At 39.2% G+C, this 12,443-nt stretch overlaps 1 long non-coding RNA gene across 1 annotated transcript; it reads left to right on the top strand.

Annotated features, from left to right (window-relative positions):
- Positions 1–8,030: 8,030 nt before the first annotated feature.
- LOC113092792 (uncharacterized) lies at positions 8,031–10,522 on the top strand. The gene is made up of 4 exons (XR_003287621.1): positions 8,031–8,171; positions 8,772–8,834; positions 9,024–9,126; positions 10,303–10,522. It is a non-coding gene; the product is annotated as an uncharacterized LOC113092792 (long non-coding RNA).
- The last annotated feature ends 1,921 nt before the right edge of the window (positions 10,523–12,443 follow it).

Raw genomic sequence — 12,443 nt, 5'->3', positions numbered from 1 at the left:
GATCGTGCTCCTCCCGGACTTTATTAATAAAACCACATTTCACAAGTTCACCCTTACATTTAATCTGAAGGCGAATAGTAGGCATATTTTGGCGTGCTGTCCTGGGGAAGGGGTCCGGGCCCGGAGCATAGCCCGAACCCAAATAACTCCCCAAAAGAAACTTATAGGCATAGGACAGCAGCCAGAGAGCTAAATTTAGTTGCCCCCACTGATCTATATATATGACTGGATCGCTGATCGCGTTCTAAACTGCCAACAGGCAGTGAAACCACTGGAAGTGTTCGATCCGCCATCTTACTAATCCCTGCCAGCAGAGAGCACCATTGAGTTACATTCAAACCGCTGTCCTAAAATCACTCAATTTGAAGCAAATCATTCAAACGGGACTCGTTTTTATGTTACGTGTATGTTAATTAATGTTTACTTCAGATGTTATCTGCAGTTTTTACGGTCTTTTGTGGCAGGATAAGCGATACATTTAAACCGTTAAGGTGGGTGTGTCTGCTGCGCACTGACGACACAGGTAACTGATCAAACACAAAAAATGGCTTATTTCTTTATCAACATAATTATTTAGGATTTATTAAACATGAACGTATTAGTATCAGAAATTGATTTGAATATATTACAATGAATAATACAATTATGTTGTTAATATTGCTCTATACACGAAAAGCTTAATTTACTATCTTGGAAATAAAGCTTTATAAAGTTTATGTCTTTAAATCCATACTGTATATAGTCAGTTATTTCTCTGAATAAATTCAGATTTCAGAATGAGCAGTTTGTATTTTGTTATATATGTTGAGGTCGTGTCTGTCTGATGTTTATCGTGTTCATGATGCTCACTACTGTAATTAACATAGCTTTTTAATAAGTAGGGGAAATTCTCGACATTTAAAAAATAATCGTTTACATGCCTAAGGTGTTTGCATTGTAACAATGTACAGAAATACTTCAAATTTATAAATTCTGACTTGTTAGGTGATGTTTTCTAACTAAAATCATACAATTTCCTATTAATTCAATGGAACGTTTTTGCACACTAGGGATTACCAATATGGCGGCGCAGCGGCTTCACTTTAATGACGTCATGAGCAATCCAGTTCTATATTATAGATCAGTGGTTGCCCCCCAAAGTATGCGTGTTGAGAAGAAAAATGCAGAGCGACCGGGAGAGCCTGTGCAGTGTTCGACGAGAGCTGCGGCTCGCAACGTCTTACTGGCGAGCCCTCCATGCCACTTATGAGAGGAGCACGATGCCGGATATCAAAAATAAGGGACTCTTGCTGCCTCCGAAAGGAGCTGTGGCTCTGCTGCACCGGAACGGAGAGTCCCTCTAGCGGCTGAGTACGAGGTGCGGTTTGGTGCATCTGATGGAGGGCTCTGGCTGCGACTGAAGGGAGCCAGCGTCTGTACCCAATCGGGAGGGAGATCCCTGGCCGCCATTGAGTATGCAACATAACTCGGACTGGGGGTCCACACTGCGACCGAAGGGAGCCGTGGGTCTGCTACACCAGAAGGGAGAGCCCTGTCAGATGCTGAATAGGCAAAGAGATTCAAGCCGCGGTTTGACGCGTCGGATGAAGGGCTCCTAATGCAACCGAAGGGAGCCAACGACTGTACCCTATCGGGAGGGAGATCCCTAGCCACCGTTGAGCATGCAACATAACTCAGATGGGGGGTTCACACTGCGACCGAAGGGAGCCGTGGGTCTGCTGCACTGGAAGAGGAGCCCTAGTCCGATGCTGAGAAGGCAAAGAGACGCGACTGAAGTCCCCCATAGCGGTTTTATGAGAGGCACGGTTTTACGCCTCGGAGGGTTCTTCCAGGCTCCGTAGGGGGTCCACAACACTGCATCAGGAGTGCTGCCCCAGAGGGTAGAGCCCTGATTGACGCTAACTGAAATATGACTGTTGGAGGGACTGTTGCGTCCAAAGGGAGCTGCGGCTCTGCTGCACCGGAAGGAAGAGTCCCCCTTGCGACTGTATACGAGGCGTAATTTGATGCATTGGATGGAGGGCTGTCACAACGACCGAAGGGGGCCTGTGGCTCTGCTGCACCGGGAGGGAGAAGCCCTTCCGCCACTGAGCGTGCAGTGCAACTCAATGACAGACAAAAGCCTCACACTGCGACCGAAGGGAGCCACTGCCCTGCTGCACCGGAAGGGAGAGCCCTGTCTGATGCTGAATAGGCAAGGAGATTGTAAAGATGGCTGGAGGGCCCTTACTTTGACCGAAGAAACGATGACTGAGAGGCTTCGATTAATCAAGTAGACAACATGATTTAAAACGCAGATTTTTTTTTTTTTTAAATGTCTGATGAACAACAACCGATGGCCTCTATCTGATTATGTGAGAGGCCCCTTTTGAGCTGCTTAAGTTTAGGGCTGAAACAATTCCTCGATTACAAAAAATGATCCAGGCAAATTCCTCTGCCTCAAAGCCTCTTTTAATTTATTTTAAATCTCACATCAGGTTCTTTCGCAATGATTATTATTATATATATTTTTTTTAAATGTGACAACGCATTTTTGTTGGCGGAAGGAGACAAGCGCTACCTCCGAAATCGCATACTGCAAGGAGTCAGTAGTGTTTTGATTTGAGGGCGTAAAGAGAATTACTAAAATATTCGATAGCTACAGCCCCAACTTAAGCGGCTGCCCCGATGTGAAATGAGTGACTGGAAAATTTTCTGTGGGTATGCCTGATTGAGCAAGGATCAGTTAAGGTTTATATTAAGTCATTGATGAAGAGAGGGTCCAGCGCGAATTTAGATTGAGCGTTCCGGAGTTGGACATAAAAGTGAGCCTGATGAAGTTGAATTGGAGAATGGACTTAATTTTTTTTTTTTTTTTTTATACACATGTAGTGGCTTTTTCTTTCTTGGTCCACCTTTATTTAATGAAGTAAGCGAAAATTTTGTTATCAAGTATAGACGAATCAGACTTTTTTTTTTTTTTCTAGGCTCCTGCGGGAGCGAGAACTGCTGCGGCAGTGGTGAAATATAGGTAAAGGCTCTTGCAGAAGCAGACACTGCTGCGGCAGTGAGGAAAAAACAGAAAAGGCTCCTGCGGGAGATATGAAAAAAAAGGCTCCTGCAGGGGCGGGCACTGCTGGGATGGCTGAAGTGAGGATTGACCGTTTTAGATAGATAGGGGGATGTTAGGGGAGATAGCTATGGTAGATAAGGAGTTTGAGTGAAAGGGGATGGGCTGGCGCTAGAGGGGTTGGCTGATGAGGGTTCGGTGATTTTTTTTTTTTTTTATATATAATCGGTCTGACCACTAATAGGTCTTGGTACCCTCTGCCCTCTAACAAATCTGGAGCTTGAGGCCACTGAACAGAAAAATGGTTAGTAGCATGAGAGAGCAGAAGAGTTGAGGGCGCGTTTACGAATGGAGGTGGCCTCACGTTTGCTTCAGTAACGTTAATTGCAGTAATGTGATATTCAAATTCAAGCGGTTTCTAAAGATTTACTCTGCATGCTTTTCATATTACAGTCCTAAAAAGACAATAGAAAATTTACTCACACTTGCTGTCCTGCGGCAAAACACGAGGGTAGTTGCGTTTTAGAAACATTTTGAGTAATCATGCCAGTAAATGGTGAAATTTATGTCCCTAAATAATTGGTCCTGCCAGAATAATTGCATGAAACTTATGTCTGTATCATCTCAGTGAGGTTTAAACATGCACAGTAGAGCAAATATAATGTCTTCAGAAATTTCAGTGTGGATGACAACTCTGGAAAAATGCCTTTGCTTCGTGGTTAAAAAGTGTCATCCGACAGAGTTAAGTTATAACGTCGTTTAACAAACTTTAGCATCTTCATAATCGCATTCTATATATAAAGTTTATTTAAATTGTTCAGGTGAGCAAGCACAAGGTTTTCTTGCATAATTAGAATTTTAATTGTTTGGTCAGACAGTTCATATATTGGTCTATATATTCAAGTCCATAAATCGGGGATTAAACGTGGAATTATGTTTTGGATGCTAAATATGTAAACAAGCATATGTGCACAGTACCTATAACTGCACTTTGCATTTTGCAAGATTGACATGCTAAATGGCTAACTGACCCGGTTTACTCTCATCAATTTGTTTACGAACGAGAAAAGATGTGTATGAGTTCATGGCATTTACGAATGACAAGAATCCGTTTAATCAACTCGACATGTGTACCGGTTCAGTCCTTTCGTTCACGAATGAGAGCTCTCGATCTCTTTCAGACTCATATGAAACTTGCTCAGTGTGGATGACAACTCTGGAAAACTCTTCATTAATGAGAGTAAACCGAGAATGATTCGTTCACCTAAAAGATTTGTTCAAAAAGAACGATTCTTTCACGAACGACACATCACTACACCGCATGGCCTTCGCCACTAGTGGAGGTAGCATCAAACTGCGCCACGGCCGAAAAAGTGAGAGAGGCTTGCAGCGGTGAGAACTGGGGCGATCCAGCATTATAAGAGAGCCCGGTCTTGGCTGGACAATAGTGTTGTCGAGTGAGGCAAGCTCGGGGATTTGCACGATCTTTTGTCCACAACGTGTGGCTTGGCGAGAAGAGCATGTCACAGTATCTGGGTGGTGTTCCCTGGGGTTCCACTAGGTGTCCTCCTTCCAACGGTGTCTGTCACCTTATCAACTTCCTGTTCCCTTATTTGGTCACCTTCCTCCTTGTTTGAGTTAATTGATTGTTCCCCACCTGTCTCCAGTTCCCTTATCACCTTCTGTGTATTTATACCCGGTCTGTCTTAGTCTGCGTTACGGAGTCCTTGTCTAATGTCTAAATATTATTCATGTCCGTCAGTTCGTGCTGTTGCCTTGTCTTCTTGTTTGTTTATGTTTGATTTGGATTCTCTGGTTTTGACCCTGCCTGGACTGTTTACCCTTTTGGATTTCCCCTTAATAAATGTCATACCTGCAATTGGTTCTCTCTCCGTGTTTCCTGTAACACCGATCGTGACAGAGCAGGTGACGGGATGACGCTTGTTGGTGTTCAGCGGCCGTGTTTGGCGGGGTAGGAGCGATCATGGGTCCAGCAAAAGCGGCAGATCTGAAAAATCCCTGGTATAGATATCTTCGTCAGAAGGAAAATTGGGCCTGTGATAAGATGATAGACAGAGCGAACCAAATGCTGACAAACCGTCCATGCAGAAAAACTGTCGTGGGACAGGAGGTAGGAAGATTGGATATATATACACGCTTGTGTGCTAGTTAAGATGATTAGCTAAACGAGATGCACCTGTGCCAAATTGGATGATTACCTGATCGTGCTCCTCCTGAACTTTGTTAATAAAACCACATAAGAGTATATGGTGTATGATACGTTTAGTCTCACTATGTGTGCTTTAGAACGAGAGGTAAGTGATTATTACACACTTTTGATTTGGTCTTTCTCTTTAGACCTTTGGGGAGTTTTCCGTTTCCTGTCTTGAACACACACTTCCTGTTCAGTATCAGTATTTTTCAGAGAGCCCTTGCTAGTCGCTGGACGTCACGGTTCAAGAACTGTCCATCCGGCTCGGGTCAAATATTCCTCAAGTGTAATGAGTTTAGGTTGGATGCATGTTCAATAAATGTTATTTTGATTCTTTTTGTAACAAATTGGTTGAGATGCGTCTTATTCTTTCTTATAAAGTTATAGTTGTGATCCTAAATTGAATTATGCATTTGAGAAAAGACAAGAGACACCTTCGACAATGCCTAGAAATCCCCAAAAGAGTATCTGGGTCAGGGGCATAGGGTCGTGTCCTTATGATTAGAGTCAGACTTGTGTGTGTGTGTGTGTGTGTGTACTTGGATGAATGAAATGCAGAGCACAAATTCTGAGTATAGCACACCACACTTGGCCACACGTCATGTCATTTTTAACTGAACTGAATATCTGTCATGACCATAGATCTCTATACATATCTACAATCAGAGCGGAGTAGATTCTTACAAATTGTAATCCGTTACGGTCTCCAAATTACTTGACAAAATTTTAGAAACATAATCCACTACATTACAATTTTAGGTAATATAATCAGACTACTTTTAGATTCATTTTGATCTAACTCGTTTATCAAATTGATTTATATCGATAATCTTGTACCATTGATATAAAAATGCAAATAAAATAAAATGTAGTCCATTTTACTTGTTTACCTGTATGTCATATGACTATTAACCAACTTCACAGAAACATGAACATGCCAATGTGATACTTGATTAATAACATGTTATTAATATATTAAGTAAATATATATTAGATGAAAGAAGTTCTGCTGACAAAAAAAAAAATGCTTGGGAATCCTCGCATTGCATGTAAATAAGAAATTTGTTTGAAAGAGAAAATGCTGCAATGTTGAGAAAACACTTATTAAAACGTGTAAAAATCTGAAAAAGTGTAAAAATCATATATATCACCTTTACAGAGGCAGTTCACCCTAAAATGTATATTGTCATCATTTGCCAACCCTCATGCAATTTCAAACATGTATGATTTTCATTTTTGTGTAAACCACAAAATATATATTTTTTCCAAATGTATTCATTTTTGTTTGATTTAAATGTCAGGTGAATATGTGATGCAGATCAGTGTCTAACAGTGAGCAGGAAGAGAAAGTCCAGGAACAAAGTACAGAAAGATCATGAGTATAGGAAAAAATAAAGAAAGAAAGAAAGAAACTCAGCATTAGATTTCTTGTGAACGAAAACACAATGCTACTACACAATGACTTTACTATGTGACTTTGACATGAGATATGAGTGTACTATAATGTAAAAAAAAAAAAAAAAAAAAAAATCTGTTTGCTTTGATATAAGATTACACTCTCTGTTTTCTCTGAATCTGAGTATAGTTGAGTCAAACCCGTCTGTCACAGGACAGATCACAGTCTAATAGAGTGAGTGATAGTGTTTGAGCAGCTGCAGCATCAGTTCAGTCACTGTGACTCTGACTGACACAGGTTTTTGTACCACGCTTTATCACTGTGTGAACATATGTTGACTGTTGATGTAGTGATAACTCTGACAGTAATAATGTCCAGCATCTTCAGTCTGGACTCCACTGATGGTCAGAGTGAAATCACTGTTAGATCCACTGCCACTGAATCTAGATGGAGTTCCTGACTGGAGAGTGTTTGCAGCATAAATCAGGAGTTTAGGAGCTTCTCCAGGTTTCTGTAAGTACCAGCTGAGTAAGTACACTGAATAAGTTGTACTTCTGTACACATCAGTGCTGGTTTTGCAGCTGATCTTCACTGTTTCTCCTGGTTGAGCTGCTGTTGAGGGACTCTGAGTGACGCTGATCTGTCCTCTACTCTCTGAAACACACAACAAGAAGAAAATCAACTCAAAACTTTGACAATATACTTGAAGAAATGAATTGATATCAAACTTGTGCTGCACAAACCTTGAGCAAACGCTGTTAGAGTCCAGATGAAGATGATGATGAAGGTCATGTTGATGAAGATTGTTGTGTGTGTCAGTGATGAAGTGTTAAACTCACAGCACTATAAACACTCTCAGAGCACTGAAGCATCTGAGCAATATGCAAACACACTCACATCATTTACGTGAAGACAGCAGAGACATCATTTTTCCATCTTTACTAGGAGTGTGACGAGACTCTTACCCCACGAGACGAGACGAGACGAGACACAAGACTCGGTTCACAAGAATGAGACAGACAAGATTTTTAGACTCTTTAAAAGAAATCCTCAATGATGAAATATATAGGGGAAAACAGTCTTTTATTCAACTTAAAAACACAAATGCAAAAAAATGTAGGTGCATTTTGTAAATCAACATTATTAAACTAAACTTCTGTTTTAATGATTTGTGTGCAATTATAAACAACAAAATGTAAACTTTTAAAATCCATGTAAAATTTAGTCATTTTTTTATTATTTATATAAATTGGAGATCATAAGTCTCACGATTCTGAAGAAAAAAGATTACAAAACTAAACAAAATAACATCATTTAATAATGGTTCTAATAAAAATGTTCACAGCTTAAGTCTTTTAAAAATAAATTAATGAAGGAGTCAGTGTCTCAATTAATAAAGATCTGTTTCACTAATGGAAAGTCCTGAATGAATGATTCAATGACAAATGCTTTTTAAACGGACCGTTGTCGCCACCTGCTGGAAGAAGAGGATAAACGTTACAATACATACACCGGTAAGATACTTTAGTTTTGATCGCTACTGTACAGAATAAGTGTTTATAACCAAACTATAAACATTTATCACAGTACTTATGTTAGTTAGAGCGTTTGTAACAGAAATAATGATGTTTGTGTTGCTCTTTCTGGATCAGCAGCGGCATGAATGATTCATTAACATGGACAGCAACAAAACATGCTTCTCACTCTCCACTGACACTCACAATGTGAAACAGTCATAACAGACATAGCAGAATCGTTGTCGTTCAGGAATAAGATCGCGTGGGTGTTTGAAAGAGATCGCGATCTTTAAACGATTAATCGTGCAGCTCTAATGTAAAGACTGCAAATTGTTTCGTGCGGATATCTCTCTCTCTCTCTCTCTCTCTCTCTCTCTTTTAATTGAATAACTCAAATAGAAATTTTTCAGTAGGCAGGGGGTTCTCGATATTATCTCTATTTCGTCTGCAACACTCATGATTTACGTTGTTACTATGGGTCAAGCTTCTTTCTCCAAACAAAGTTGAATTATCATTTTCATTCAGAATTTATGCTAAGAGCATTTAAAACCTGTTACAGAATCAGATTTTATATCAATCAATTTTACTGTATAACAGGTCAAAGGTCACCTGATAGGGAATGATCATCTAAAGCTTGCTAAAGAGTCATTATTAAAGCAGGTAAACAGAATTACTTTAAATCACATGTGTTTTGAAAATGTGATGAATGCATTTTGGAAATCATGAAAAAAATGTTTTAGCCTTCAATCAACGTTTTCCTTTTTAATGAAATGTTATGTTGTTAAAGAAGAAACCATGAGTCCTGTTGAGTCTCATATCAGTGTGTGTGTGTGTGTGTGTGTTGTGGAGTTTGTGTTCATTTGAGTGTGAAGGAGGTTTTTTGTACGACGCTTTCACTAGAATGAAGCACTGTGGTGGACTTTTGGTGGAGGAACTAAACTGACGATCAGAAGTAAGTCTTTCTTAAATGATCTAATATAAATATATCATGTGTGTGTGTTTTAAATAGAGGTTTGATGTTATTGATAACATTTGGCAACAATATTCTTCATTTATATAAAAAATATATAACTTAAATTACTAACAAGCTCTACTTACATTTCCCATCTTATTTATAGTCAAATTTTCTTCTATTTTATCGATTGATTGCATCAGTTTTTGTATTTTAATTATTACATTTTGTCTACAATGTTAAGTCATATTTGGTGACAGTTCATTTTTGTACATTTTAAACCATAGTTCATATGTGTACTTTACGATTTTTACACCTGATGTATGCAAACATTTCAATATATTTTAATTAATGCATTTTTATGATTTTCAATTATTTCTTAATATATTTCAATAGGTTCATGACATAAAAGCTGAATAATGTAGACAGAATATAATCGAATTGCTGTCATTGTGAATCAAAAAGACATTCAGCTGATAAACATGTTAAAATAAATGATTTAAACTATTACGTTTATGTATAGTTGTTTATAAGAAAATGTCCTGAATGAGGACTGTTTTCAAATGAATAATATATTGAAGTAAAACAATTATAAGAATATCACAATAAAATTATCAGAGATGTTTTATAAAGTAAGTTTAAACATTTTACTTATTTCAGAAAGTAACAAATTAGCATTTTACTGTACATCACGTTTACTTTAGAGAAGTGATATATTTATGATATATAACTTATACTTGGTCACGTAAAAAATAAATATGTAAAATTTACAGTAAAAATGACAGCAGTGTTTGCTAGATTTCTTGTTCTTCACTTCCAAAAATGTAACAGTGTTGTACTGTAAATTACATGAAATGTCCAGTTAGATTTATTAAAATGTTTCACTGTGTATAGTAAAAATAACGTTCAGTGAACTGATGAACAGGTTTTCACCGTAGCGTTTTTACAGTCTTGTACCATTAAAATAACGTTTTTATTGTAATAATAGTAAATATTAATTATTCTAATGGAGAATCTTTTTAATCTTTCTTCATGATATTTGTGTTATATTAATGAAATTAGTGATGTTGAGTTACAGTAAAATGATGAACTATTTGTGATTTTCACAGTGAAGACTGTAGCTGCAGATGTGAATAACTGTGTGTGTGTGTGTGTGTGTGTGTGTGTGTGTTTCAGCTGGTCCCTCCGTGAAGCCCTCCGTGTCTCTGCTGCCTCCCTCTTCTCTGCAGATCTCTGGAGACTCAGCCGCACTGCTCTGTCTGCTCAGCTCTTACTCTCCACAGGGGGCGCAGGTGAGCTGGACGCTGGACGGGTCAGAGGTCACCGAGGGGGTTCAGACCAGCGCAGAGAGCGAGCGGGACGGACGCTACAGCCGCAGCAGCGTCCTGAGCCTCAGCAAAGCACGCTGGGAAGCCGGCGAGCGCTTCGTCTGCAGAGTAACACATGACGGAGCTGCTCAGGAGACTCGTTCCTCAAGAGCTCCGAGTGCTGATGTTTCTCCAGTGAAGAGCAGCAGGATTCACAGCAGTCTCCCTGATTTACAGCTCAATACTCAAGCAGTCTTTCAATGTGCTGCCATTGCTGTTCATTCAATAAAGCTTCTGAACGCCTTCCATTTGTGTCCGACTGCATCATTGATCAGTGTGTCCTTCCTTCACTAAAGTTTCAGCTGCTGTTGATGGATTGTAATAGTTGAGAACAGCTGTGTTTAGCAGTAAATGTGAACTGAAGCTCTTGGGGTTTGAACATGGTCTCTGGAGACGGAGCTGCTCTATTCTGAGATCATCAGAATCACTAAAGCTGTCAATGCAAATCTGATTTCAGCTCAAACTCACAGTTTCTCTGTTTGATCGGTTTAAACGCTCTGAACTGGAACAGTTTTCACTTCTGCTCATCAGAAATGAGTTATGAGTGATAAATTAATTATCAGCTTGAGATGAAGAAGCTAGTTTAATGATTGAGAGTTTAATGTGCAAAATGTGATGTACAAAACCAAATCAGCATATTGCACAATAATTGTTTTGATCTGATATCAGTTAAACAGTCAGTTGTGAGCTCATGTGTAGTTGTGTGTTTGGTCTCTGTGTGTCAGTAGTGAGTGATAGTGTTTGAGCAGCTGCAAGCATCAGTTCAGTCACTGTGACTCTGACTGACACAGGTTTTTGTTCCACGCTTTATCACTGTGTGAACACCCAGCTACTACTGATGTAGGTGTACACTCTGACAGTAATAATGTCCAGCATCTTCAGTCTGGACTCCACTGATGGTCAGAGTGAAATCACTGTTAGATCCACTGCCACTGAATCTAGATGGAGTTCCTGACTCAAGCGTTTTTACAAATCGTGATCATGAGTTTAGGAGCTTCTCCAGGTTTCTGTAAATACCAGAATAAATAAACCCCTGCACCATCACTGTATCACATCTTTGCTGGTTTTGCAGCTGATCTTCACTGTTTCTCCTGGTTGAGCTGCTGTTGAGGGACTCTGAGTGGACGCTGATCTGTCCTCTACTCTCTGAAACACACAACAAGAAGAAAATCAACTCAAAACTTTGACAATATACTTGAAGAAATGAATTGATATCAAACTTGTGCTGCACAAACCTTGAGCAAACGCTGTGAGAGTCCAGATGAAGATGATGATGAAGGTCATGTTTGATGAAGATTGTTGTGTGTGTCAGTGATGAAGTGTTAAACCTCAGCAGCACTATAAACACTCTCAGAGCACTGAAAGCATCTGAGCAATATGCAAACACACTCCACATCATTTACCTGGAGACAGCAGTATCTTTGCTCACAGATTCAGAAACAAACACTCATGATTTACTGCAGGTTATTTCATCATTTATTCTGGGTTGAGCTTCTTCTTCCAAACACTGTTTTAATGATCAGTTTCATTCAGACTTTGATTCTGAAGAGCATTTCATACCTGTGTTACAGATTTAATATCATGCATGATACTGTATAACAGGTCAAAGGTCATCTGATACAAATCAGCATCTAAATATTGCAGAAGATTTCATTATAAAGCAGGTGAATAGAATTAGTGTAAATGTGAGGAATGTATTTGGTGCTGATTATGAAACAAATTATTTTAGTCTTCATGCAATAGCAAGTATTATTTTGAAGATTTTTTTTTTTGCTGCTCTTTACAATAATTCATGTCTGCTGTTGAGTCTTATATCAGTGTGTGTGTGTGTGTGTGGTGTGTGTGTGTTCATTTGAGTGTGAAGGAGGTTTTGTACGACGCTTTCACTAGAATGAAGCACTGTGGTGGACTTTTGGTGGAGGAACTAAAGTGACGATCAGAAGTAAGTAA

The sequence above is a fragment of the Carassius auratus genome, unplaced genomic scaffold, assembly GCF_003368295.1.
Source record: "Carassius auratus strain Wakin unplaced genomic scaffold, ASM336829v1 scaf_tig00214714_1_2670353, whole genome shotgun sequence".
In the NCBI taxonomy this organism is placed as follows: Eukaryota; Metazoa; Chordata; class Actinopteri; order Cypriniformes; family Cyprinidae; genus Carassius; species Carassius auratus.
This window is presented reverse-complemented; position numbering and strand designations above follow the sequence as displayed.